Below are 27,362 nucleotides of genomic sequence, written 5' to 3'. Positions count from 1 at the left end.
AATGATTCAGTCCAGAAGCTGATTTATTAACATGTATATTATTACTATATCTCTAATCACAGTCAGTTTTAATCTCTGCAACAAAATATATATGAGAAATAATTCTGTCTTCAGTCTTGAGGTCTGACAAAAATTACCAAATTTAATAAGTATAAAATATCTTTATCCTTTAAAACTAGATAACAGTTACTTTTGCTAATCAGAGCCTTTTAATCTGCTATCTTGTCTCTAATATCACCAACAGTTTCAATTTCTAAATTCTATGCGAAGAAGTGTAACAGAAATTTTAATATACATAAATACACATATAGGCAGATTGCATCAACTACAGATTGAATCACAGGCAATGAACAAAAGATCATGTCCACTGAGAAGTGAGGTTTGTATTCTGCAATGATTCTACTTGTATGTTTTAGACCAGAGAAGCGGTCAATTTCTTAAAATGTGGATTCTAATCAATATGACCTGTAAAAAAACTTAAAAAAACTGGAAACAGTTATATTACATCAAAATATCTCTATAACACTAGTCTAGACTCTAGAGTGCTGTGCTGATCCCCCAAACTCAGATTTCAATATGGACGAAACAAAATTATATCGGGTATTGAACTTGTATTGGCCTATTGGAAAAGGTCATGTAGGCCCATTCAATAAGTAATATTATAGCAAATAATGTGTTTTAATATCATACTGAAGAAGCCATTCACAAAGTGAAAAACTTTTGCAAATTGCTCATAGTGCATAATGGCACCGTTATGGTGGAATGAACTTCTGAACCATATAAAATCATCACCTGATTTTGATTCATTCAATTCCTGGTTGAAAATGTTTCTGTTTTATAAGTTCTAGCAAATAAGTTATCATCTATTCACTTGTTGTTGTTCTGTTGTTCTAGGGTTTAATGCCATTTTTCAGCACAAGATAGGCTATACATGGCGGCCAGTATAACTGGTGGAGGAAGAACCCTGGAAAACCCCGGGAAGAACCACCGACCCACAAAAAACTACTGGCAGGCTTTCCCACATACCCACGCTAGCCGAGCCTTGGACTCGAATCCACGCAGACAGAGGTGAGATGGCAGTGATCTGGAATGGTGAGCACTTTAGACCACTCGGCCACTCGGGCCCCCCATCTATTCACTAAATTATTTACCAATTTTTGTTATTGAATACCAACTTTTGTTAATGAATACCATTGGTAAAGCTCATATCTAGGCACATGTCTGTATCTATGCAGGATTATATATGTGTATGTGTGTCTGCTAGTCTCTGTGTGTGTGTGCTCCTTTTGTTAATAAATATTCAGTGCACTGTACAGTAAAAAATTATAAAGTTTGTATATATTTACACAGAAGCATTTTATGGCACCTCAGCACAATAATGGCTGTACAATAACAACCTAAAGGTACAGTTTGAAAAATGATGCTTAAGTTTTTGAAAGGTATTTATCTGCCATCAAAACATACGAAATTAGATACTGTCAAGAGAGTGCAATCATAAATACTGTATGATCAAGTGAAGAGAATAAAAAAACACTGGAAATGTTTGAAAAATAGACATAAATGTCTGAAGCATGTCACGGGAAAGGATGTGATGTTATGCATTTTTTGCACCAATCATTCAGAGAAATATGAAAATGTGGGGTGTACTTTAGTATGATTCATTGATGGATATAAGAACTTTTATAAATTGTCCCCAAAATCACACTAATAATGACACTTCTTAACTTGGCAGACCCAAGAAATGCAATCAAGCTGTGGCATGCTGCTTGACCAAGGAAAAGAAGGTCAGAGACAAGGCAACATGAATCTGGATCTGAAGAGACCTCTTCAGTGGCTTAAGTGGTTAAAGCATCTGCCTGGGATGTGGGAGGTCATGGGTTCAAAACCCTGTTGAGTCATACCAAAAACTTATAAAAATGGTACTAACAGCTGCCTCGCTTGGCACTCAGCATTAAGAGACAAATGTTAGGAATGGTTGGCCTGGTGTCAAGATAATGTGACTATGTGGATATGAGTGTGTGTATATGTGTGTGTGTATGATTTGGAACTTTAACGTAGCTTTAATAATTTGTCAGTCATATCGTTACAATGTCTGCAGGGTGGCAATTTATAGTGATGTCTAGCACTGGGGCATCATGTCGCAGACATGTAGCATGATATCCCACCCAGTCACATTATCCTGACACAAGGCCAACCAGTCCTAACATAAACCTCTTAAAGATGAGCACCAAGCAAGGCATCTGTAAGTACCATTTTTATAAGACTTTGGTACAACTCGACTGGGGATCGAACCCATGACCTCCCACGTCCGAGGCAGATGCTCTAACCGGGTGGATATGATGCAACATTTCTGTCGCATGATCCAGTGCAAGATATCACTCTAAATTGCCACACTGCAGACATCATAGCAATTTGATGACAATTGTTAAAGCTACATTAAATATCCAAATCACACACACACACACACAAATAAAAAAGCAATTACACAGTAAATAACTATTCACATACATGCTACATTGCTGCAGAAATGAAAAAAAAACACAAGAGGTAGGTGGTGTAACATGAATAAGTACACCATTCTTTATGATTTCATCCATCTAATATTAATAATAATAATAATGCTTTATTTATAAAGGGTAACTCATTAGTCAAGGACTATTCTCCCTTGAGGTCCTCTTAAGGAAAGTATAACAATGCACATTATAAGAAGATAGCAATAATTACTGTTTATTTTAACATGTTTAGTATTAAAATACTAAATTCCATTATCTATCAGAAACACATACATGCTCATGATATCTCTTTTTAAATACTCTAATATTTTCAACAGATTTTACATGTAGTGGAAGCTTGTTCCACAGAACTGTACCAGAGTATTGCAAGCTCTTTTTAAATTGCTCTGTTCTTGGTTTTGGTGCTAAGTTTCCATGTGATATTGATCTCAATTAGTATTTTGTTGAAAAAGACCTGAATAAGTCCTGAAGATACTCTGGTGCAGTTCTATGTAGACATTTGTATAAAAGAACTGCCCTGTGAACATCTATCCTGTCATATATTGTGAACCATTTAAGTTCTGTAAACAATGCTTTTGAGGGATGATCAATAGATGGATCTAAAATTACGCATGCTGCTCGTTTCTAAAATTTATAAATCCTATCAAGCTCAGATTAAGCACAGTTTCCCCATACATTTGAACAATAATCCATTGTTGCAAGAATATATGACTTGAAGTATAGATTGCGAGTTTCGATAGGTAAATATTTCTTGATTCTGCTGAGTAGGGCAATTTTGGTGCACCTATTTGCAGAAGGAAGAGATGCATGGAGACGATTAAAGATTTATTATTATGTGAAATGTTATTCCAAACAAGCACACATGAAAATTGAAAGCTATTTTTTAACAACTCCTGTTTTGGCTTGGGAACTTATAAGTTTAGCCCTTTTAATGACCTAAGATTTGGATACCAGTAGATTCCCATTCCTGGAAAATGGTAGTTAGGTATGTGGGGGCAGATTTTGTAAACACCTTATACATTATTTTGGCCTTTCTCAAAAATATTCTGAAGTTACTGTGCTACTTGTTACTATTTTACATTCTTTTTCAGTTTAAGTTACAAATCATTCATTGTAATCCCTAACATGTATTAATTTGGTACAGTCCAACTACAGACTTAGGGTCATTTTTCATTGCACATGCTCAAATAAAAAGTCTATATTTGTAGTAAAATATAATATATCTCAAGTGTGGCCCATGAACTTTATAAGTTTGGTTCATGTGGCCCAAAGTATTGAAGATGTTGGACCAACCTAGTTTATTCTATTGAATTGCTACATCTTGTATCCTAAAATTACATTCAAAATCCGTTTGATACAAACCCGCATGTCAAGTCTGATCCAAGTCTGATAAGAAACAAAGTCAAGGTGACTATATTGGAAATCAGGGAGTAACCATTGACATTTAGGACCAACCAGACATCACAATATTGATTCCTTCAGAAGAAACAGTGACAAACAAGACTTTCAAGATAGCCACTGTTGCAGGAATACTGAATGTCTCAACAGCACTATTTTCATTCTGAATTAACTAGATATCATAAGAAGTTGTTCAGCAAACAATCTCATGCTGAAACGATGATCCATTCAGTAGGAATAGTAACAATATTTTCAATATGGCCAGTGTGTTGGCTATTGTTACAACTCTATGGTCACTAAGTAACAGAAAGAGCAAAAACCAACAAGTTGTAAAATTCAGCAAATAATATATTACCCTAGCATACACAGTGAAAATTTAAAAAGAATGTTCAGTATTGTGAATTAAATCCAAAATAGTCCTAGAAGCTCTATCAAAATTTTAAAAGCATAGAGTATTCCAAAGGAATTCCAATGGTGCTGCAAATTAATTCGAATCTTGAATGTGCTGATGTAATATTAGCCTGGAAGTGTTGAAGTGCTAACAGTCTTGATGTATTACAATGATATAATCCAGAACATCCTTGAACGAGTTCACAATAATCCCAAAATACTTGTTTAGTCTGAAAGCATTATTGAGTACTCTGTAATTCCAATGAATAATTTAAATAAATCATCTCATATTAAAACTGAACACTAAAATACTGATTCAACTTCAGATGTTATTATCGGAATAAGTAATTTTAAGGTAAATAGCCCTTATATACAAAAACTAAGACAATAACAGAAGAACCAGAATGAGGGTCATAAGCTCATTTCCAGGACATTCTAACTCATAAACAAGGTAGGTCCTTTACTGAAATTGTAGCAACCAACCAATCAGAAATCAGGTAGACCACAGAATTTCCAAATAAACATGTTTACCTCCATGAAATAATGATCTGAAGAAAAAAATTTTTTAAATCACTGATAAGAATTATCTATGTAACAAGTTACTTACAAAAAAAATTATGTCAGATAGGCCCAAATTAATACTCTAAATATACATAGAACTATGGACATCAGATAGGCACCATTTTCATCCATGACCAACCAAACTTCAAAAGAAGTCTTCTGGTGAAAAACCGATGGTAATATTACTTCTCATTCAGGAGAAGTAGTGATGACAAGATTCTCAAGATGGCCACTATGGTGGCCATACTGGACATCAGGTCTGTACCCTTTTCAGAAACAAGCAACTAGACAGCATATGAAGTCATATGGTGAAACTCCATGGCAATATTACTCACTGCAAAGAAGAAGAGGCAATGAGATTATCAAGATTGCCATCTGATAGCACTGTTTTTTTTTTGGACCAATTAGAAATCAAAGAAGTCTTTTAGTGAAATCTCTATGTTGATATGACTCACCACTCTGAAGGAGTTGCATTAAGAAGATCTTCAAGATGGTCAATGTAGTGGTCATACTAACCATCAGATAGCACCATTTTCCTTCAGAATCAATTAAACATTATAAAAGGTCCCTAAATCAAAAGCTCATATTGATATGAGAAATGTGTCAAGAATATTGAATGTCTGAATGACACAATTTTCATTTAGGTACAACATAACATCATAAGAAGTGGTCTTGCAAACTTCCCATGCTTATGTGACCATCCAATCAGGATAAGTGATAATACTTTTGAACTGGTCACTATGGTAGCCATATTGGACATCAGCTTGATACCATTTTCATTTAGGACCAACCAGACTTCAAAAGAAGTCTTCCGGTACCGAAAACCCCATGGTAATATTACTTTTAGGATTAGTAGCAGTGAGGTTATCATAATGGTGGCTGTGGCTACCATACTGGCCATCAGACCAGCACCAGTTTAAGACCAACCTGACTTTATAAGAAGTCTTTTAGTGAAAGACCCATGTTGATATGACCATCCATTCAAGAAGTGTAGAAATTACAAGACTTTCAGCATGTACATTGTGGTGGCAATATTAGAAAGCAGATTAGTACCATTTCATTTAGGACAAACTAGACATCATATGAAATCTTTAAGTGTAAACCTGATGTTGATATGACCATCTATTAATGAGTAGTGATAAAAAGATTTTCAAAATGCATATATTGGACATCAGATGGACATAATGGTCATCAGATTGGCACGATTTTCATTTAAGACCACCTAAGCATCATAAGAAGTATTTTAGTGAAAGCCTCATGTTGATATGACAATTATGAAGTAGACATAACAAGATTTTCAATATGGCCAATATGATAGCCATACTGGAGAATTAAAGTGTGCCATTTTCATTTAGAAACAACTAAATCATGGCCTGAATGCGTGTGTAAAGTTTTATGGCAATCCTTTAAATAGTTTAGGAAGCGTAGCGATAAAACAAATTGTCCTAATGAATGGACAGACGGCTGATGGATGGACAACAGACCATCCCATAAGCTCTTCTGGTCTAGGACCACCAGTAAAGCACAAAATTTCACTAACAGAGTGTAGATGTGTTCTCAAGATTCTGTCAAACATTACATCCAGGTGCGGTTCAAAAGAGGGAATACCTATGATTAAAAAAATCAAAGCGATTTATTTATATAATGACCATAATAAGTACAAAGTTTAACAGTGACCTATTAAAAACTTCTAAACTTGCAGTGTTCACAAGATTCTATGGGGTTTAATGCCATTTATCAGCATCAAATATGTTAAACATAGTCCAGTATAACTTATGGAGAAAGAACCAGGATTCTGTCAATCATTACATCCAGGTGCGGTTCAAAAGAGGGAATACCTATGATTAAAAAAATCAAAGCGATTTATTTATATAATGACCATAATAAGTACAAAGTTTAACAGTGACCTATTAAAAACTTTTAAACTTGCAGTGTTCACAAGATTCTATGGGGTTTAATGCCATTTATCAGCATCAAATATGTTAAACATAGTCCAGTATAACTTATGGAGAAAGAACCAGGATGAACCCCAGAAAGAAGCACTGAACCACAGGAAGATACTGGCAGGCTTTCTTACATACGATACCCACAGTGGATAAGCCTGTGACTCAAACCCATACAGAGAGGTGAGATGACAGTGATCTGTTACAATGAGTGCTTTAAACCATTTGGTCAATCGGGGCCCCCACAAGATTCTATCAAACACTGCATTTATCAGCATACAAAAATTGTATTTACTCTAATAAAAATTAAGGGACCAACATGATTTGCCAATATGTGCATATTCAAATGATGACCAGTAATGTTTACCAAATTTCATGGTGATCCAATGAAAACATGTGCATATTCAAATGATGACCAGTAATGTGTACCAAGTTTCATGGTGATCCAATGAAAACAGAAAAGTTGTGTTCGGAAGAGTTTGCCATACACTGAGGGGCCCAGAGGGGCCGAGTGGTCTAAAGTACTCTCCGTTACGGATCACTGCCATCTCACCTCTGTCTGCGTGGGTTCGAGTCTGGGATTCGGCCAATGTGGGTATGTGAGAAAGCTTGCCAGTAGCTTCTCGTGGGTCAGTGGTTCTTTCCGGGTTCTTCCTCCACCATTAATACTGGCCACCATGCATAGCCTATCGTGTGCTGAAAAATGGTGTTAAACCCCACAACAACAAAATCCATATACTGCATTCAGCTTTTACACAAATAGGGCATTAACTTGTAAACAAAATATCAGGAGCAAAGTGGTTTGTTCATAAGTGCATGTTTGGCTGATGACCATAATATTCACAAAGTTTCTTGGAAAAGTATAAAAAATGGAGGACCAGTTGCACTAGCAAGACTGTGTGCCTTAATGAAAAGCAACACAAGGCAACAACAACAGCAATCATGCAATGTAATCACAACAATGTTCACACGAATTTGTCTCTCACAGATACCTTTGCAACCCAAAGAATATATAATGTAGGAATAGTAATTTGATTAATTTTTTCCCCTGCAGTTTAATGCTTTTTTCAGCACATCATAGGCTACACAGCAGCCAATATATTTGATAGAGGAAGAGCCCAGAAAGGTTAAATACTGGCAAGCTTTCTCAAATATTCACAATGGTCAAGCCAAGACTCGAATCCACATGGACAGCGGTGAGATACGAGTGATCTGTAATGGCAAGTGCTTTAGATCATTCTGCCGCCCAATTATTTCCAGTTTTTTCTTAATATATAATAAATAAGAAAATTCTTGGTTTAACTTTTTCAATTTTAATTCACATTTCACTCTTAGGTGTTGGGGGGTGGCAACAGGGCATCTGAATCAGGAGTATTTACGAAAGTTTACATATAAAAAAAGGAATGATGATGGGGGCCAAAGCAGACTATATGTAAACGTAAGAAATGCACATTTCATTTAATAACCTAGAAAGACGTTATTTCACGACTACCAAATTATGTCATCCATTCAAAGTTACTCATTTGCCTGCCTCATAAAACAATCCTTATTGTGATCTGAAGGTACATAAATCTTTAAAGAAAACATCTTGTCTAAAAAACTATTCCAGTAATTTAAAACACAATAATATGACTTTCGTCCATATACATGATATTTTTAGCTGGCAAATAAGACGTAAAAACAATCAATGCACATTTTGTACTTATGTCAAATTAGAATAAAGAGGATACTATAAGGAAGTAAAAAAGAAAGTTTCACTGGTTTGGTGTTTTACAGCACAGCAGGAATATAAGGTTATCAGTGCTAAGGCAAACTGAGTCAGGTGCCTTGCCCAAGGACACAACAGCTGACCAAAGATGATCCAATGGTAAAATTTGAATCTGCACACTTTCAGTAATGAGTTATCTACACTATGTGACCATGCCACTACACCTCCTATCTTGTTAGTCACCAATATGCAGGAAGGCACATTGGGATTACTGGTTGTACGTCGCCACTATGCAGGAAGGCATATTGGGATTATTGGTTGTACGTCACCAATATGCAGGAAGGCACATTGGGATTAATGGTTGTACGTCGCCAATATGCAGGAAGGCATATTGGCATTATTGGTTGTACGTTGCCAATATGAAGGAAGGCACATTGGGATTACTGCTTGTACATCGCCACTATGCAGGAAGGCATATTGGGATTATTGGTTGTACGTCGCCAATATGCAGGAAGGCACATTGGGATTATTGGTTGTACGTTGCCAATATCCAGGAAGGCACATTGGGATTATTGGTTGTACATTGCCAATATCCAGTAAGGCACATTGGGATTATTGGTTGTACGTTGCCAATATCCAGTAAGGCACACTGGGATTATTGGTTGTACTTGGTTTTGGATTTGACCACAGTAAGTTAATTAGTGCCGATGCTATTAAAGTGCTTGGTCCAGGGACACAACATGGTAGCTGACCAGGCTGGTCCAATGGCAGGATTCAAACATGCATCCTTTTGGTCAGGAGTCTGGCACACTGATCACTGAGTCACAGCAACTCTCCTCATCAAGTAAATTTATAGGTTATCAAGTAATATAAAAGTTATCAGGTAATATAAAGGATATTAGGTTTGTTTCTGAACATCAAAGCAAAATATTTTGTGTATAAAAACACCCGTCCCCACCTCGCAAATTAAAAATGCTTGATCCCTACCCAACTTAAATAATACATGTTTCTAAGTTTTGAATGAAATACATTAACCCAACCAAAACACAAAATGAATGTTACTAGCTTGTTCATATGAATGCTTGCTTAATATCTGAAAGGAAAATCTAAGCTCAACTGTAAATGTGTTGTGCTCAGTAAACAGCATGGGGGTTAAATCCAATGAAGTCTGACTTTGGATTATGATCACCCAACCCAGTATGAAAAATAATTCAACACTTAACACTCCCACAAACACCTGTAGTACTTGTTTTGACTGGGGAAAGAAAATGTTCAAAGCAGCGAAAATGTCCAATACAACGTCTCCTTGCAAACTCCATTTGCACATCTACAATGATTCCAATCCCAAATTAACAACTGGTTTTGGCTGTTCCCGTTTATCATATTAAAGAGAAAATTTATCTTCTAAAAATCAAACCACTTTAAAATTAAGACATCTTTTCTTTAGTCCCACAGATGCATGCTCTTAATTGGAATTTTTACAAGTATACAGTTATGGTCCTTTGCTGGATTTACCTGAATTAATAATCAAATAAAAACTAAACTTACAGCATTGCTCTGGTCAATCCTAACTTTACATAACAAAAACAAATTCTTTGATAACCTTCTCAAATAAGCAACGCTGAACATGACAAAAATTGAAATTTACCTCTTCAAATTTCCAAGCACAGTGCTTCCAGAGAGTTTGGAAAATCCACTATGAAAGCAGATGTTGCAATCAATGAAATGAACAAAATAAAATCCAGTGGAAAAAATTGACAAGATCAACACAACTTCAATTTACACAAAAAGGTTAATGTCAGAATCGTTTTGAAATTCTTATCTGACTGCATCAGATACATACACGACCATACAAAATGTCAGCATACAATACTGCACATACATATTATTACCAGCTGTTGCACAGTAAGTAAAACAAAGAAACCCTGTGATGTTGTTATAGGATGCTGAATATTGACATTTACACAATTGTTATAAATGTACCATCTGCTGCCTTGGGTGCCGGATTCAGTGTATTTTGAACTGAATTAATCTAATATTAAATTAACAGTTGTTAGCCATTCTAACTACTGTATTACATACAGATCTGTACTTAGGTCTCAACTTACCAATGACATTTGAGGAGGTAACAGTCTGAATCAGGGTAACAGTTGTAATAATAATTAAGTTAATGACAAGCGACTGCTAGAAGAAAAAGATTAAATTTTGCAATTTTGACTTTCAGTTAGCTTCATTAAATCATTCAACTTGTATGATCAGTTTTTCACTCACATTACTCTTATTTTTTTCCTGGTAGATCAAAGATAACCACAACAATGAAAACAGCAATACTGACTTGGGCAGATTTCAAAGATATCCCTTTTAAGTGTCAAGCATCCCATCTGGCTGCCAACATTTGGTGATTTCAATCCTGTATACCATCTAGAGCATGAAGCATTTCATCATCTACTAATAATTATGTCCACTGATCATAAATTTGTGGTGAGTATGTGATCTCTTATCTATACATGTGGAGAGTGGGAAAATTGTAGGCAAAAGGTGAAAATCTATAAATGAATTGATCTACAATATCTGAGGTACATATATACATTCACTAGCTCAAGCAATACTGTACTCTGAGCTGGCACTAGGAGTTTCATTTTTCAGTCCCAGTCAAATCAGATAACACAAAAATATTACACCTGTGACACTGATAACCGGGTGTGGTTTAGGTATTTTTAAAGTCCACTATAATTAAGAACTGTTTCATTCTAGGAAGAGGTATCATGACATATCATTTCTCAAACAGCAACCATACTGGGCAAAGGTAACAAAAAGACATGGATATAGCTCAACAGGTACATCAGTTTGCCAAGATAGGGCAATCAAAGATTTGGATCCCTACACAGCCATGCATGTTTTCTCTTGTTATGTGTACTAGCAGATAAGGTTTTAGTTTGATGTGGTATGTTGTGGCATAGCAACACAAGTAGGTTATTTGGTACAGAAGCAATTGGAGCAAAAGTGCCGTTTCCAAGGATACACTATTGCAGCTGACTTTGCTAATCAAGTGGTTGGATCACGAGTCAGGCATGTCAGAAGTGGAGCTACAGTGGTTCCTGCATCCATTAGTTGCCCATTACAACATGCAGGAATTTGCATCAGGTCAATTCAACATCATCAAGCTTACAATCTAACATGCGCAGATAACATGCCAATCTCAATCTGTCACTTGTATTTGAAATTAAAGTGTAAGAAACTTAAAAAATTATAATCCTGGACAACTTCAAATACATAAAATTACCAAACAAATATACTCATTTTTCATGAACAAATGTAAAGTTACATGTTTCCTGAAATATATTTTAAACCATTTGTTCCAATAGTCCTGATGATTATTTTATTTATTTACTTTAAATGCATACTTTTTATTACTTTACCAGGAGCAGATAGATCTATTTTATACACTCAGATCTTTTGAGCATTTGTACAAAACAAAATCAAATCATAGGAAAAGGGCCTTGTATAATACTTTAGCACAAGAAAAATATATTTTAGACTCCACATCAATGAAATGTACCAACTCAAAAAAGTGCAGTGCCAGTTCAAGTTTTTCTAATAAGCCATCTTTGCTTTTTATTGCTAAAGATCCACAAGTTTTTTGTTTATATTCACAAAGTAATCATTGAGTCCATTTGCAATTTCAATAAGTTCTTGTTGAATATGACCATTTTCATCACTAATACATTGTAAATGGCAGGTTACTGACAGATTTGCCTCCCTGGTCATTGAAGATTTTCCAGAGTTTTCTAGGGTTTAATAAAAAAAATACTATCTGATATTTCAGTGGAATTGCAGGATTTCCCTGCCTTTAGAATCACTGACTTTACTCTGTTTCTCCATAATCTGTAGCTGTCAGTATCTTTTAATTTATGAAATCCATCCCGTGTCTTAATAGCATTCAGGATATTACCTGTAATCCAGTTTGGTCGATTGTGTTGCTTAATTCTCTTGAAATTAATAGGAGCATAATTGTTCTGGGTGTCAGTAAACAATCTCAAGATGTCAAGAGCACTGATGGGTCATCAAAAGATTCAATTACTGACCATGGGTATCTTTCAGTTCTTTAAGGAATATTTGTGAATTATATCTTTTTCTTATTTGAAACGTGATATATTTGTGATGGTAAGTTTTACTTTTTGGACTGCATCTTTTGTGCACAGCATATATGATAAGGACATCTGAGAAAATTATCTCAATAAGTGTTGATGACAGATGGATAAAGGGACCAATCCTTAAGCTGTTTTGCAATCATACTGACAATTGAGTCGGAGTGTTTTTTGTAAATATTGGGCAATTTAATCATGCATAATGCATATCCAACTATGAATAGCTGAGACTGAGATCTGCACCAAACATCATGGCCAATATGACAGCCATATCCGATGGCACATCAGCATCTTTTTATTCATACACATTTGAAATGTCTTCAGTCCAAAACAATTACTGTCAAATTCTGTTAAATGATTTTCATGGAAAAGTCATTGAAAGGTTTTCTATTTTAGTAATGATGGCTGTACCTAATGACAGATTGGAAAGACCTTTATTTGAGGATACTCTGTTCCAAAGTTTGATTGAAACTAGCCTAGTTGCTTTTGAGAAGCTGAAAATTGCCACAGTTGACAGACAACTGATGGATGCATGAACAGATTAAAGGCCATACCAAATGGCTTTCCTTAGAGGTTGTCAGAAAAAAACAAAATGTCAACAAACTGATTCATGCATAATAGAAATTTCCCTTAAGCAAGACTCTCTGTTGCGATTTGACAATAAAAATACTTGACAGGTTAAAAATGACAACAATTTTGTCACCAGTCCATACATGTAGAAATATATCATAGACCCAACCTGAAAACTTGAGAGTACAGAACCTGTAATCAATGACACTCAGAACTTAACACAATTTATGGCTGTGGCACTAAAGCAAAGATTCAAGCACGGGAAAAGAAAGTAGTTTAAAGAACTGAAATAGGTACAGATATATAAACTTTTGTCTTCATAGAGCATTGTCTCTGATGAATTAAATTTGCAGCGCCTGAAATAAATTTTACTTTGATCTGGACCCTAACTGTGACCTTAACTTCAGCCAACCAGTCTTGTCAGGATCACTGAAGTCTTAGCAATTCCATTACATAAACATACAAAATGATACCAATAAAGGTCTAGAAATTCAGAAAAAGGCCAGATTTGTGCATGGGATGATATAAAATATTTTGTCAGATAACACGTTAGAAGCACATGTATTAAAATATGACTGGTTTAGGTCTTGGTTTTGTGTTGCTTAAAATCATTTTTTCAGTACACAAGACTATATAATGTATATATACAATGCAGCTGGTGTATTTGGTGCAGGAAGAACAAGGAAAGCCTCTGGAAAGAACTACTGACCCACAGGAGATGACTGGCAAACTTTCTCACATACCCGTATTGGTTAAACCAAGGCTTGAACTCATGCAGAGAGAGATGTGAATAATCTGTAAACGCAAGCACCTTAGACCACTCGGCCATCCAGGTCCCCTCCTACCCCACCCACCCATATAAAACATGAATAACAAGTGTATAGTGACAACATGCAATGTCTTCTTGAGGCTGTTCCTTTGCACCATTATCTACAGCAAATTTTAAAGTGCATATATAAACATCAGCAACACATCATAAAAGGCTGACAAAAATTACCACTTTATTTGTTGCTTTATGCTCATAGCCCAATCCAAGGCCAAACAAAAAAAAGATATTTTTCTGGCTGGCCAACTGTCCCCATTTCTCATTTCCAACCTAGCACCTTTTCCCAAATCACAAAAATCAGTAACTTTAAGAGAAAAAAAAACAACCTGTCTACCCTGATTTTAAAACCAGTGCTACATGAAACACATTTTTATGTTTGGTCTAACGGACAAGCCCATTAAAAAAGGAGGGGTAGATTCTGAACCAGTTATTTTTTACCCTTCTTATGAAGATAATTGTTATCAACTAATATAATAAACATAATGATTTTTTAAATCTATAAATCAGATAAATAACATTTTGTTCATGCTATTTGGAGTTTGAAAAGTTAAAAAAAAATTCAAACCTGCTCAACACAATGACATGGATGTTGCCCAAGTAATGAAGATGCTTGCTCAATTCTCATTGATCAAGACAATTTGGTGCTTTGATAACGAACAAATACAAATTAAAGAATGTCTCATGTTTTCACAGTGAGTACTTAACTCACAAAACTGATGGACTGAAAAAAATTGCATCAGCTTAATATTTAATGATTGTGAGACTGTAGACTAAACTGATAATTATGTCAGTGACAATGGGGATGTGAGACTGCAGACTAAACCAATAATTATGTCAATGACAATGGGGACTAAGCCCTATCATCTAATACCAGCACTGAAAATTATATAGTTTTCCAATAATGTGTTAAGAATGCCAAAAGATAATGGATAATCACACTGCATACCCGTATATTCCAAATACAATATTTACTTTTGTTAACAAATGTGCTGCAATTTAAGAGAGAGAACACCTGTGATGTATATTTGATTTAATTTATATCTGATATTTAATTGTTTGTAAGTTTTAAAATCATTTTATTTTTTAATTTCATTAAAACTTTTTATTTTATCTTATAGATGTTGTCTAATGTTGTAAAGCGCTTAGAGCTTCTAAAGATTAGGCACTATACAACATCCTCATTATTATTATTTTTTGTTGTCAAAATAATGTAGTTTTGTTTACTAGAAACTCAATACTTTTTCCAGAAAATAGTTTGACATTGACTGTTCATTTAATTTTTTTTTATTGTGGGAATAATAAGGTTGAGATTGAGGCTGTGTTGGATACATGACCCTTGACTTGTAAAAGATTTTAGTGAAGTAAACAACTTTTTTTATTTTATTCTTTGAGTAAAATGATTGGTTCTTGTCAGGGCCAAGCTGAGAGTACATGATGTAAACATGATCATGTGACCCTTATCCAGGCATCTGTTTTGCACAATATTCAAGTTTTAAACCACTGTTTGGAGAAATAATCTGTCGGGCTTCTAAGCACTGAGACATAAAGGTGTTTCTTTTGTTGTGTCAGTCTGGAGTTATTTTAATGTTTATTAAAATTATTTGGATTCAAAATAATAAAAATTCTCCTGGAAATACAAGTGTGCTCATACAGAATTCTTGAACAAAGACATTTCTTAAAAATTTCCAACACCGGAGTGTTATTTATTGCGTTTCTACAAGGAACTGTAGACCACAGCACAATACAGGATACAGCATACGTCATTGCCTTCCATCTTGGATTCTTCATTGGGACTCGAACTTGATTTCATCAGAACATTTTATTATTAGGACTTCTAACATTTTATTCATGGATTATTCTTGGATTATTTTTGGATTTGATTCTTAAACCTAAGTTCTTATTTTTTTCATTTTTACAGTATTTTTTCCAAGGAAATAAATAATTTGTTAAATTTTTCAAAGCCTGTTGTTTTCACTCTTTTTTGTGTTACTGTTTATTTGAGGCTAAACACATAACACACCCATGACAGAGATGCTGTAAATGTGGACACTGTAATTTAAATTTTAATAAAGCTGTTCAAATTATGATAGTGAATAAGAACATTAACTAAACTCTCAATAAGCATTAAAGAGAACTAATAGTATGAACTTGCTGCAGTAGGGGGTTGATCATTTAATTTTCGATGTTGTTGGGGGCCTGGGATTTTTTAATATAAATTTCCAGCCTTAACAATACTCCTTCTCTGTTCTGAAGAGAATATGAACAAATTATATCCATCATTACTTTCTGTGATGATCAAAAAATATAAGGTAACATTTTTTAAAATAAAAAATCATTGTCATTTAACTCAGAAAATTAAATGGTCAGTCCAGAAGCAAATAAAAACTGCAAGTAAAAACGGTGATGTAACAAGCATGCAGTAAGTAAATAATAACTGGAGAGTCCCCTGAAAGTACAAAGAGACCCTTTTCTCAGAAAGCTGGTGAAAACACTGAACATGCAACACAGGTTCAACATCTTGAGAAAAAAATTGATTTTCATCTCATGCTAACTTGCATTTGTAACAAACAAAAATCAATGATATTCAAGATATACCTACCATTTATTTCACACTGACTCTAACTAGCATGGATAATGTATGACAGGATCATGTATGACAATTTATGACAGGATCATGATAACTCTGACTGGTTTACATCCACAATATTGTCCCTATTTTGTCTTTGTTTGTCTCCTGTAATGGAACACAGTCCAAAAAAGCTTGTCTTATTATATCACACTTACTGATGGAAGTAAGATGTGCAATTCTGATGAATTCAGTTGTATTTTCAGATCTATTTTTCAAAAATGAGACACAGGTTGGGGTCTGCACATCAATCCTGTTCCCAAGCTTTTGGGCAATCAGTATTCTACATATAAAAATGTATTAATATACTTCATAATTATGTGGCTCACTGTTTTCAAGACAATGATCACAAAGACACTGGGGTTGCGTTCCTTCATGGTCACACTATGTTCATACAGTTCAATGGTCTGACCATATATTATCCATGGTCAGAGAGCAGACAACTAGTGATGACTGAACTATGAATGATCAGATCACTAATAACCATGGGTGTCAACCTAAGTCCATAGATGGGCTTGAATCAACCAAAAATTTCGGCTTAGTTTTGAATCAACAGCTACATAAAATACAATGTGCCTGTACCATAGTCCTAAAAAGGATGCTAGCAAATGGTGCCAGGTGGCAAAAGCTAACAGTTAGGGAAAGTAGCTCACCACAAGCAAAGCACCAAAATGTTGCTTCCGGCACTGAAGCACTTAATTTCCAACTGAGACTTGTAAACAAAGGCTAGGGGAACATAACCCTGAATGATGTGTATGCATTATGTGTATTTAGACCTAGTTAGTTAATGATATAGATTGTTATCTCTGAAAAGGACTTTTTAAAAAATCAGGAAATTCAATTATTGTTTCATCAACCAGTTTTGGAATATGGTACCATGCCCTTTTTCTTGCATTCCATATTGACTTTTTACGTACCAAGCCCTTTCTGGAGCCTTTTCCTTAGCACCACACTGAACCTCTGACAATTTTTTTTAATTCCCCATCTTTATGCCCCTTTCTTTAATTTACAGCTGCTCAAGTACTGTTAATTATTTTTCTTTCATCACACTTATAACTGAAACAAAGGGTCAACCCAAGCCAGCTGTTAATGAATACTTTACCATCAGTTAAATGTGTAATGGAAGGTTTACCTTCTGATTAATCACATATGCTGCTTAGTTGACAAGTACCCAAGTCAATGATCAGATAAAACGTGTCATAGGAAATAGTTTCAGGCACCATTTAATAATTATTTATTGATAATTTATTTTCATTCAATGCTGTAAACTAAAGGTGAAAAGCAAATGGAAAATGTATTAGCCCTTTCATATACCACAACAAACTGTGTGGGAAATCAAAATATGGGGTGAGCTGTACTCAATGTACTCATCATCTGACCCAGGCTAGCAGGACTACATAAAATCAATGTGAAAAAAGTTATTACTACATAAATTTACCAAAACCCAATTAAAATTTTCTGATTATTTAATGGACTGAAATACTCCTTAAACATCCTTAATAAAATTTACCCATTTTTAGAATGATTGAGCTTAATTCATCACACACACACACATTTCCTATATTGTTTGCCATCCACTTAACACCATGTCAGACAATCACTACTATCCCAATACTGCCATTCTTTTGAAGGTGTGTGTATGTGCGTGTGTGATTTGGATTTTTAATGTAGCTTTAATAATGTTCAGTCATGTTGCTACAATGTCTGCAGTGTGGCAGTTTATAGTGATGTCTAGAACTGGAGCATCATGTGGCAGACATGTAGCATGATGTCCCACCCAGTCACATTATCCTGACACCAGGCCTACCAGTCCTAAAACCAACCTCTTAATGCTGAGTGCCAAGTGAGGCAGTTGTTAGCACCATTTTTGTAAGTCTTTGGTATGACTCTGCTGGGGATCAAACCCACAACTTCCCACATTCAAGGCAGATGCTCTAACCACTAGGGAATATATCTGTCATCAAAATAATGTACACACACACATTGTTGAATAAAGTGAAATCAAAGTTTATCCAAGGATTTTAAAGGAAAGGATAAAGGCTTAAAGTCTTCAAAAAATGTGCAAATTTCTGAGAAGTCCCCTAAAGTTACAGAAATTAATGATGCTAAAATGTGTACCAGTTAGTTTGCTTATGAATTGCTGATACATATATACTACGCAAAGGAACTTAGAAAAAAAGTTAATACTACAAAGGAATACAAACAGTGTCTGTGGTCTGGCTACAGAGCAATCATGGATTACCATGACTTGACCATTGGATTACCATGATCTGACTATGGACTACCATGACTTGACCATGGATTACCATGACCTGACCATTTGATTACAATGACTTGACCACTGGATACCCATGGACATCAGTGGTAAAAATTGGTGAAACTGGATGTGAATCACGGATGACTTGACCATGGATATACATGTCAGACAATGAAAAGGATATGCACAATTCTTCCTAGGTGCCATTTAACAACACAGGTCTGAATACGGATGTCCATAATCAAAATACTGGATGGACCTTGGACATCGCATATGTTAAAAGACCATGGTCTCCTCTGCATGCTTATGAACCATCCATGTCTGAACAAGGTCTAGTGTCTGGGGTATCAGATCTGTGGAAATACTCTGCTAAGCTTTATCGAAATGGGCAAATTTAGAATAAATATTTAAGCATTACTGGACAAGTTTTAACCTACTACACCATTACATCTCTAGGATGTGGAGTTAGGCCAGTGCTATACTGAGCTGTTGGTAATAAACTTACTTGATTTAGAGCCAGTGTTACCAATAGATGTACAGCCCACAGGGTTACCAAATTATGTGCATACAAATCCAAGAATGTTTACTGTAGTATACTGATGTTCTTTATGAACATGAGTAATGCACACACTGGCCAGGAAGGTGTGTGTGTGTGTGTGTGTGACTGTGTGTGTGTGTAAATATTGATTTTTAATGTAGTTTTAACAATTTTTAGTCATATTGCCATGATGTCTACAATGTGGTAGTTTATAGTGACGTCCAGCACTGGGGCATCATGCTGCAGACATGTAACATCATGTCACACCCAGTAACATTATTCTGACACCAGGCCAACCAGTCCTAACGCTAACCTCTTAATGCTGAGTGCCAAGTGAGGCAGCTGTTAGTACCATTTTTTTAAGTCTTTGGTATGACTCAGCTGGGTTCTAACCCATGACCTCCAAGGCAGACACTCCAACCATGCAGGCCACCAAAGCAGTCTGGCCAGAAAGGATTTATTCTTAAGTCAAAATGAGTGAAAGTTACATCTGGTGAGAAAAATAGATCTAGGTACAGAAAATTTCCCAGGTAGTTTTTCCCAGTTCACTGAACTACACTCAACAATATCCTACAATGCACAAGTGAAATTGGTCAATACACTTTCATATATTGTAAGTATAATGTACACCCAAATGTGAACAACATAGATTCACATCTATATGTACCAACACATAGTCCACCATGGATAAATCTAGACTGTTTGCCTGAAATTATGATCAGATCAAACAGCACTAACCCTAACCAACCAAAGCATTAGAAAAAGAAGGTTGTAGTCTACTCTGTTCACATTGGACATACATTAGGGGCCCAAAAAAGTTAATTCTCGAGGGGGGGGAGTCCTTCTAACCAGGATGTTTATTTTTTTGAGGGGGGAGGGTATCTCCAGATAATTTTTCCAACTAACGCACTTGATAAATAAATTCTTTATTTTCACAAAACAATTTTTTTCTTCAAGTTATTGGGGAACCCCCTTCCCCACCTGAAAATGAATTGTTAGGTCCCTTATACAGAAGAAAATAGATCAACAATGCATTGTTCACTCTCCAAAGTAAGAAGCTGCAATGGTTCAGCAGTTAAGGCATTCCACTCATGGCCAGATGGGTGCAGTCAAGGCAATCCACTCATGGCCACAAGGGCGCAGTCAAGGCCATCCAATGATGGCCAGAAGGGCGCAGTCAAGCCATGCCACTCATGGCCAGAGGAGTAAAGTCAAGGCATTCCACTCATGGCCAGAAGGGTGCAGTAAAGACATGCCACTCGTAGGCAGAAGGGTGCAGTCAAGGCATGCCACTCATGGCCAGAAGGATGCAGTTAAAGGCATGCCACTTATGGCCAGAAGGGTGCAGTCAAGGCATTCCACTCATGGCCAGAAGGGTGCAGTCAGGGCATTCCACTCATGGCCAGAAGGGTGCAGTCAAGCCATGCCACTCATGGCCAGAAGGGTGCAGTCAAGGCATGCCACTTATGGCCAGAAGAATGCAGTTTGGGTATGTGAAAAAGCTTGCCAGTATCTTCCTGTGGATATGTGGCTCTTCCCAGGGTCCCCCCCCCCCCCAAGTTCATCCTCCACCAAACATATCAGCTGCTACGTATAGCCTATCAGGTGCTGAAAAATAGCACCAAACCCACAGAACCCAAAAGCACTCCATGGCAAGGCAGTTTACTTTGCCTCAGTACAATGTATTGCAGTGCCAGAAATCTAAATCCAAACCAAACTCTCCAAAGTAAACTCATTACCACCAAGCATCATCTAAACCTAGAAACCAAGAAATTATAATGAAATTAAAAGAGATTCAGCATGGGAACAATTTATAATTTGAGTGCATAGCATGTATGAGAAAGGATCAAATTACAGTACACAGGAAATGGAACAAATTTAAGCTATTGTCTGGGAAACTGCAAATGCAATCAATTTAACTCAGTTGCCCTGAGAGAATTGCAAACTTCTCACCTGAGATGAAGCTACATAAAACAATCCCTTATTTCTTCTAAACAAATCCGATGAAGTCTTAAATTCTACATGATTATTCGACTGGTAGATGGTTAGAAGTCTAGAGGAAGTGCGGAATTATCCATTTCATGCTGACATAACAAAGAGGGATACAAATTTAACTTTTACATAAATTTCTATACATGTTTAATTTAAAATGAAAGATATGAATTTGTATTCAGTGTTTGATATGTCCATACTTGAATGATGAGAATGATTATTTAATTACTTTTTCTCATTATGCCTTATTAACGCTTAAATGCCCTCTTTCATTGCTTAAACAAACTATTAGTACTAAATCACCCCCTTAATGCAATGCAAGGTCCTTCACACATGGTTCCTTTTCTAAAGCAGGTATGGTCACAAATCCCATTGCATTATTCAATACTAAAATTATATTTATAATGTACTTCATTATAAGGCAGTCTCACTATAAGGCAATAAACTCCAACTTCCATGGACAGTGTTATATTAAGGGAGCACGTATGTACTTCCTTATAAGGCAGTCTCACTTTAAAGCAGTATAATCTGGCTCCCATGGAGTGTTATAATAAGGGAGTACTATATTATGTACTTGACTGTAAGGCAATCTTACAATAAAACAGTATACTCTGACTCCAATGTAGTATTATAATGAAGGAGTGATTTATCTGTTAAATCTGGTAATAAGCATAGACATTAAAGCACCATCACAATGCATTTTGATAAGTGCATGTAAAAGTATCTATATATGATCTTCACTCATTGGTATTTTGATCCTGATCACACCAAGTTGTCAGCATCAGAAAATCGAGAACATGACAAGATGTGAAGCATTTAGTCATGATCCAGATTTTATGATACTGACAAGACATGAAGCATTTAGTCATTATCCAGATTTTATGATACTGACAAGACATGAAGCACTGAGTCATGATCCAGATTTTATGATGCTGACATGACATGAAGCATGGAGTCATTATCCAGGTTTTATGATACTGACAAGACATGCAGCATTGAGTCATGATCCAGATTCTGTAATACTGACAATAAAATGTGATCTAGCAATCACATCCAAATTACTATGCTAGTGTGATTTTTGTTAAACTCCTAACAATTTATTTTATAGATAATTTAATAAAATATATAATTGAGAGTGTGTGTGTGATTTGGATTTTTAATGTAGCTTTAACAATTTTTCAGTTATATCAATATGATGTCTGCCATGTGACAGTTTATAGTGATGTCTAGCAGACATGTAGCATTCCCACCCAGTCACATTATCCTGACACCAGGCCAACCTGTCCTAACACTAACCTCTTAATGCTGAGCGCCAAGTGAGGCAGCTGTTAGTACCATTTTTGTAAGTCTTTAGTATGACTCGACCGGGGATCGAACCCACGACTTCCTAAATCCGAGGCACACGCTCTAACCACTTGGCCACAGGAGCAGTCTATACATAATTGAAACGCAAAACACCGGATTTATATTTCAACCATTTTAGTATCAATTTCTTTAATCTTAAACTGAATTGCATTTTGATCTGCTAATCTACACATAAATATCACGGTTTTATTAAAGAATCATGTATAGTTCCAGTCTCATTTAGGAGCATGGTGATATGGTATCAAAAAATTCAGTACCCTTTACTACTTTTTGGAATGATGGTAAAATTCAAGCTTTTTCTTGAGTACAAAATCTATGCAAATATGATAAAAGCTTATCCCAATTTTACAGAATTCAATTATATTCAGAAGGAAATACTATTAAGAAAATACAAAGATGAAAAATTTACCCATTGTTTTGGGAGGATGAAAATTTCTAGAAATGCCAATGCCATAAGCAGAATAATTACATTCTACACTATTTGTGTACAGCAACTGTAAAATTACCAAACATCCAATACTAAACATCCATATTTGCTTTTAAAAGTACTTTTTCTTTCTTTAATATGTTTCATAAAAAATCCTTCTAGAAAGTCCATTTGACAGTATGGAATGTATGATCAAAGAATTTCTCGAGTACAAGTTGTCATTCAATTCCATTTGCAGTGCTAATAAACATCACATTATGGATTTAGTTAGAAAAGCTTAATCACACTGATACAAATTTACAAACTCTAAAATTATTACAATGAAGTCTTAAATAATATACATTACCAGTACAGATTAGCCATGGAAGAAGAATCTTTTGATGACACACAAACATTACACTGTCAACTTTTCAAGAGCAAGAGAATAAATTACTTCCAACAATGCTGGATGACAGGAATATGTGACCTGCATACGACATTTCAACAAATTATTCCTACATACTTGTGTAAGTAGAGAGCACAAATTGAATTTGAATGAATACAAGACACACAGCTGAAAACAACTTTACAAAAAGGCCAGATTCTGATTCTGATTGGTCATGAAAGGGATTATCTTTTACTACATGCATTAAAATATTCAATAAAAAAAATGTCAGAGAAATGCTGGCGGCATAAGGTTCCCTCTTTGCTTTTCATTGTTTACATTCCTATTAATACTTCGCTCATTATCCACTGACACTCCTGGAAAATACAGAACCATATATACTTACATGTACTTATGACGAGTCAAATTGCAAACAACAAAGATCCTGATCTGCTGTAGCATAATGTGCCTGCAGATCAGGGTCTGTGTTGTTTGTTCTACTGGTTACTCCTTACAAACTGCACAGACCCAGATCTGCCATCACATTATGCGACTACAGAGAACTTGGTCCGTACAGTTTGCAGTTGGACTCTTACAAGCGAGTATCTAAGGTAAATACTGACAACATCAATGCGTGATAATAGTCTTGGTCTGTCTAACTGGGTCCAGGCCATTTTGCTTGACAATGCCTGTCCAGCATCATCAACCTTAACAACAACAACAGGCAAAATTACACCAAACAGTAGTAACTGTATCCTAAAGAGGTCTAGTCCGAGTTTCCTCCGACCCTTCCCACCCCATCTGATATAATAATCCAACTATCTAAAATGGGGTTTGACTTTGAGGGCTTGATAGCAACATACAGCAAGGAGTAACACACTGTAAAGTCAAAAACATTGCAAAGTTTTCTTTGTGAACATTTTTCATTATATTCACTTTCGCAAAATTTATGTATATTCATGGTGAAAAGACGAGAGATATCTGACACCTGGTTTAGGGATGTAAGCCCTGGACTATGGACTTTAATAAATATGGTCAGAAGAGGTTAAGTTTTTTGCATAATGGTTTTGGTTTTGTTGCTTTATGGTAGAGGAACACAAGTAGGTTATTTAGTGCTGAGGCAACTGGATTGAAGTTCACTGCCCAAAGGGTAAACCACAGTTGACAACCCAAAGGATCTGACCATACTAGTAATGTTTATTTAAGGACATGTTAGATCTACAAATAAAAGGAAAAGATCTACACATCGGGCATATCAATATACAAGGTATGAACAAGTTAGACCAACTGAATTTCTTAATATCATCTCAGGTCAATAATTCCCATATTTTGGATTTAACAGAAACAAACTTAAAAACAATCATGCAAATGACTTGTTGTTTATTGATGGTTAAGGCACACCTGATGTGATACAGGTTCAGGTGGTGGAAGTGTTGTTGTTTATGTTGTTGTTGTTGGAGGGTTTAATGCATATTTTTCAGCACAAGATACATGGCGGCCAGTAGTAATGATGGAGGAAGAACATGGGAAAACCCTGGAAAGAACCATCGACCCACGAGAAGCTACTGGCAAACTTTCTCACATACCCACATTGGCCGAACCCTAGACTTGAACCCACACAGACAGAGGTGAGATGGCAGTGATCCACAATGGCGAGCGCTTTAGACCACTCGGCCCCTTGTTGTTTATGTAAGTAATGGTTTATCAGTTGAAATGATAAAAGATCTAGAATCAGATGAAACTGAAGCAACATGGATCCAGGTAAATCAAATACGAATTCAAATAGCATTACTTAGAATAGATTCCTGGTGTATGGAAAATGGAATGAAAGTAAACACAGACAAGACTAAGTATTAATGATTCCTACAAAACAAAAGAGAGCAACATTTTGGAAAATAACAAACTGAATCTTAAGTTGAATGAAATCTGTCTACAAAAGGTTACCCATGACAAAATCCTTGGGGTGATGGTTGACAACAGTTTGCAATGGAATGAACATATTAAAGTCATGTCATAAAGTTAATTCATGTCTGGTTATTTAGCAAGACAAGGACATATCTATCACTAAACACAGGTTAATATATTACAGATCATATATACATCCATTCCTAGACTACTATACTGTTATTTTGGGAAACACTTTCGACAAGAATATTTACAAATTATTCCGACTGCAAAAATAAAGCTTGCCGAGTCATCTAATATCATCTTGAAAACATCCCAAACGCAATGAATGATATTAAAATATTAAGAAGGAGTGAAAGTGTATTTTTGAGAAGGCTGATGCATAAAGTTTCAATCAATATGGCCCAATCATATTTCAATGAACTATGCCCCATCATATCTCAATGATCTAAGCCACATCATATTTCAACGAACTAAGCCCCATCATATTTCAATGAACTAAGCCCAACTGTATCTCAATGAACTAAGCCCCATCATATTTCAACGAACTAAGCCCCTTCATATTTCAATGAACTAAGCCCCATTGTATTTCAATGAACTATGCCCCACTGTACCTCAATGAACCGAGCCCCATCATATTTCAATGAACTAAGCCCCATCATATTTCAATGAACTAAGCCCAACTGTATCTCAATGAACTAAGCCCCATCATATTTCAATGAACTAAGCCCATCTGTATCTGAATGAACTAAGCCCCATCATATTTCAATGAACTAAGCCCCATTGTATTTCAATGAACTAAGCCCCATCATATTTCAATGAACTAAGCCCCATTGTATTTCAATGAACTAAGCCCCACCATATTTCAATGAACTAAGCCCCATATATCAATGAACCAAGCCCAACCGTATCTCAATGAACTAAACCCCATCATATTTCAATGAACTAAGCCCCATTGTATTTCAATGAACTAAGCCCCATCATATTTCAATGAACTAAGCCCCATTGTATCTTAATGAACTAAGCCCCATTGTATTTCCATACTACTGTGCCACCTCTTCAAATAAAGTCATTAATATTATTATAATTATTGCATGATGACCTGCTCTACTACAGGAATGAACTGCATTACCTATGTACATGTAAGGTGCAGTTACAACCTGCAGACTGGGTTACAAACTTGTAAAGTCAACATAGCCGTGTATCTAGATAATATTAAGTCCACAAATATGCACTGGAGGCCTATTATCACATAAAGACTTTCCTATGGAAAGGCAAAAATACATTATCATGCTTAAAGAAGGTTGTTTACTTACAATATCCAAAAATATTCCAAGAGGCACAAGATGGTAAAAATGATATCAAGAACTATTGTTTTAAGTGCTGCAGGAATAAGACTCTCCGATCACCATGAAAAAATATAATCTGAAATTCTCTCCATAAATTGATGGTCAGGGTAAATTTTTAAGGAAATATGCCCCACACTTTTTTTGGCAGCCATGCTAATGGGGAGGTTTTTTTGTGTGCTTTATTTCAGTGATGTGCCTATTCAAATCAACTCATTAGGTACATGATGATAAGCATGACAAACTGAACAATGACCATCTTCATGTACTTACTGCTCCATAACAAAATCTGTTGAAATTAACACTGAAATAGTGCAACTTTGATGATTCAGAATAAAAAAATCGCACCTTGTGTACATGTACAGAATATTCTTACTTAAATGCCAACCTCATCTCAGTGACTGTGATGGGAAAGCATTACACAAAATAAGAAGGCGATGGCAGATGGGGAGAAGTATTACATCAAATAACAGGGGAGGGCAGAT

General features: G+C 35.7%; 1 protein-coding gene across 2 annotated transcripts in view; it reads right to left on the bottom strand.

Annotated features, from left to right (window-relative positions):
• LOC149785162 (solute carrier family 45 member 3-like) overlaps positions 1-27,362 on the bottom strand; it is a 66,940-nt gene that overhangs the window by 26,490 nt on the left and 13,088 nt on the right. Inside the window, exon 1 of one of the 2 annotated variants that reach the window (XM_089978946.1) lies at positions 23,609-23,757. The exons of the other annotated variant lie outside the window; for it this stretch is intronic. The gene's annotated coding sequence lies outside the window, so the exon portion shown is untranslated. Of the gene's footprint in view, positions 1-23,608; positions 23,758-27,362 lie in introns of those variants that run through there. 2 annotated transcript variants of the gene reach the window in all.

This window comes from Sinohyriopsis cumingii, chromosome 13, assembly GCF_028554795.1.
Source record: "Sinohyriopsis cumingii isolate HCF-2022 chromosome 13, ASM2855479v2, whole genome shotgun sequence".
Classification (NCBI taxonomy): domain Eukaryota; kingdom Metazoa; phylum Mollusca; class Bivalvia; order Unionida; family Unionidae; genus Sinohyriopsis; species Sinohyriopsis cumingii.
The sequence above is the reverse complement of the archived record's forward strand: the minus strand, read 5'-3'. Positions and strand labels throughout refer to the sequence as shown.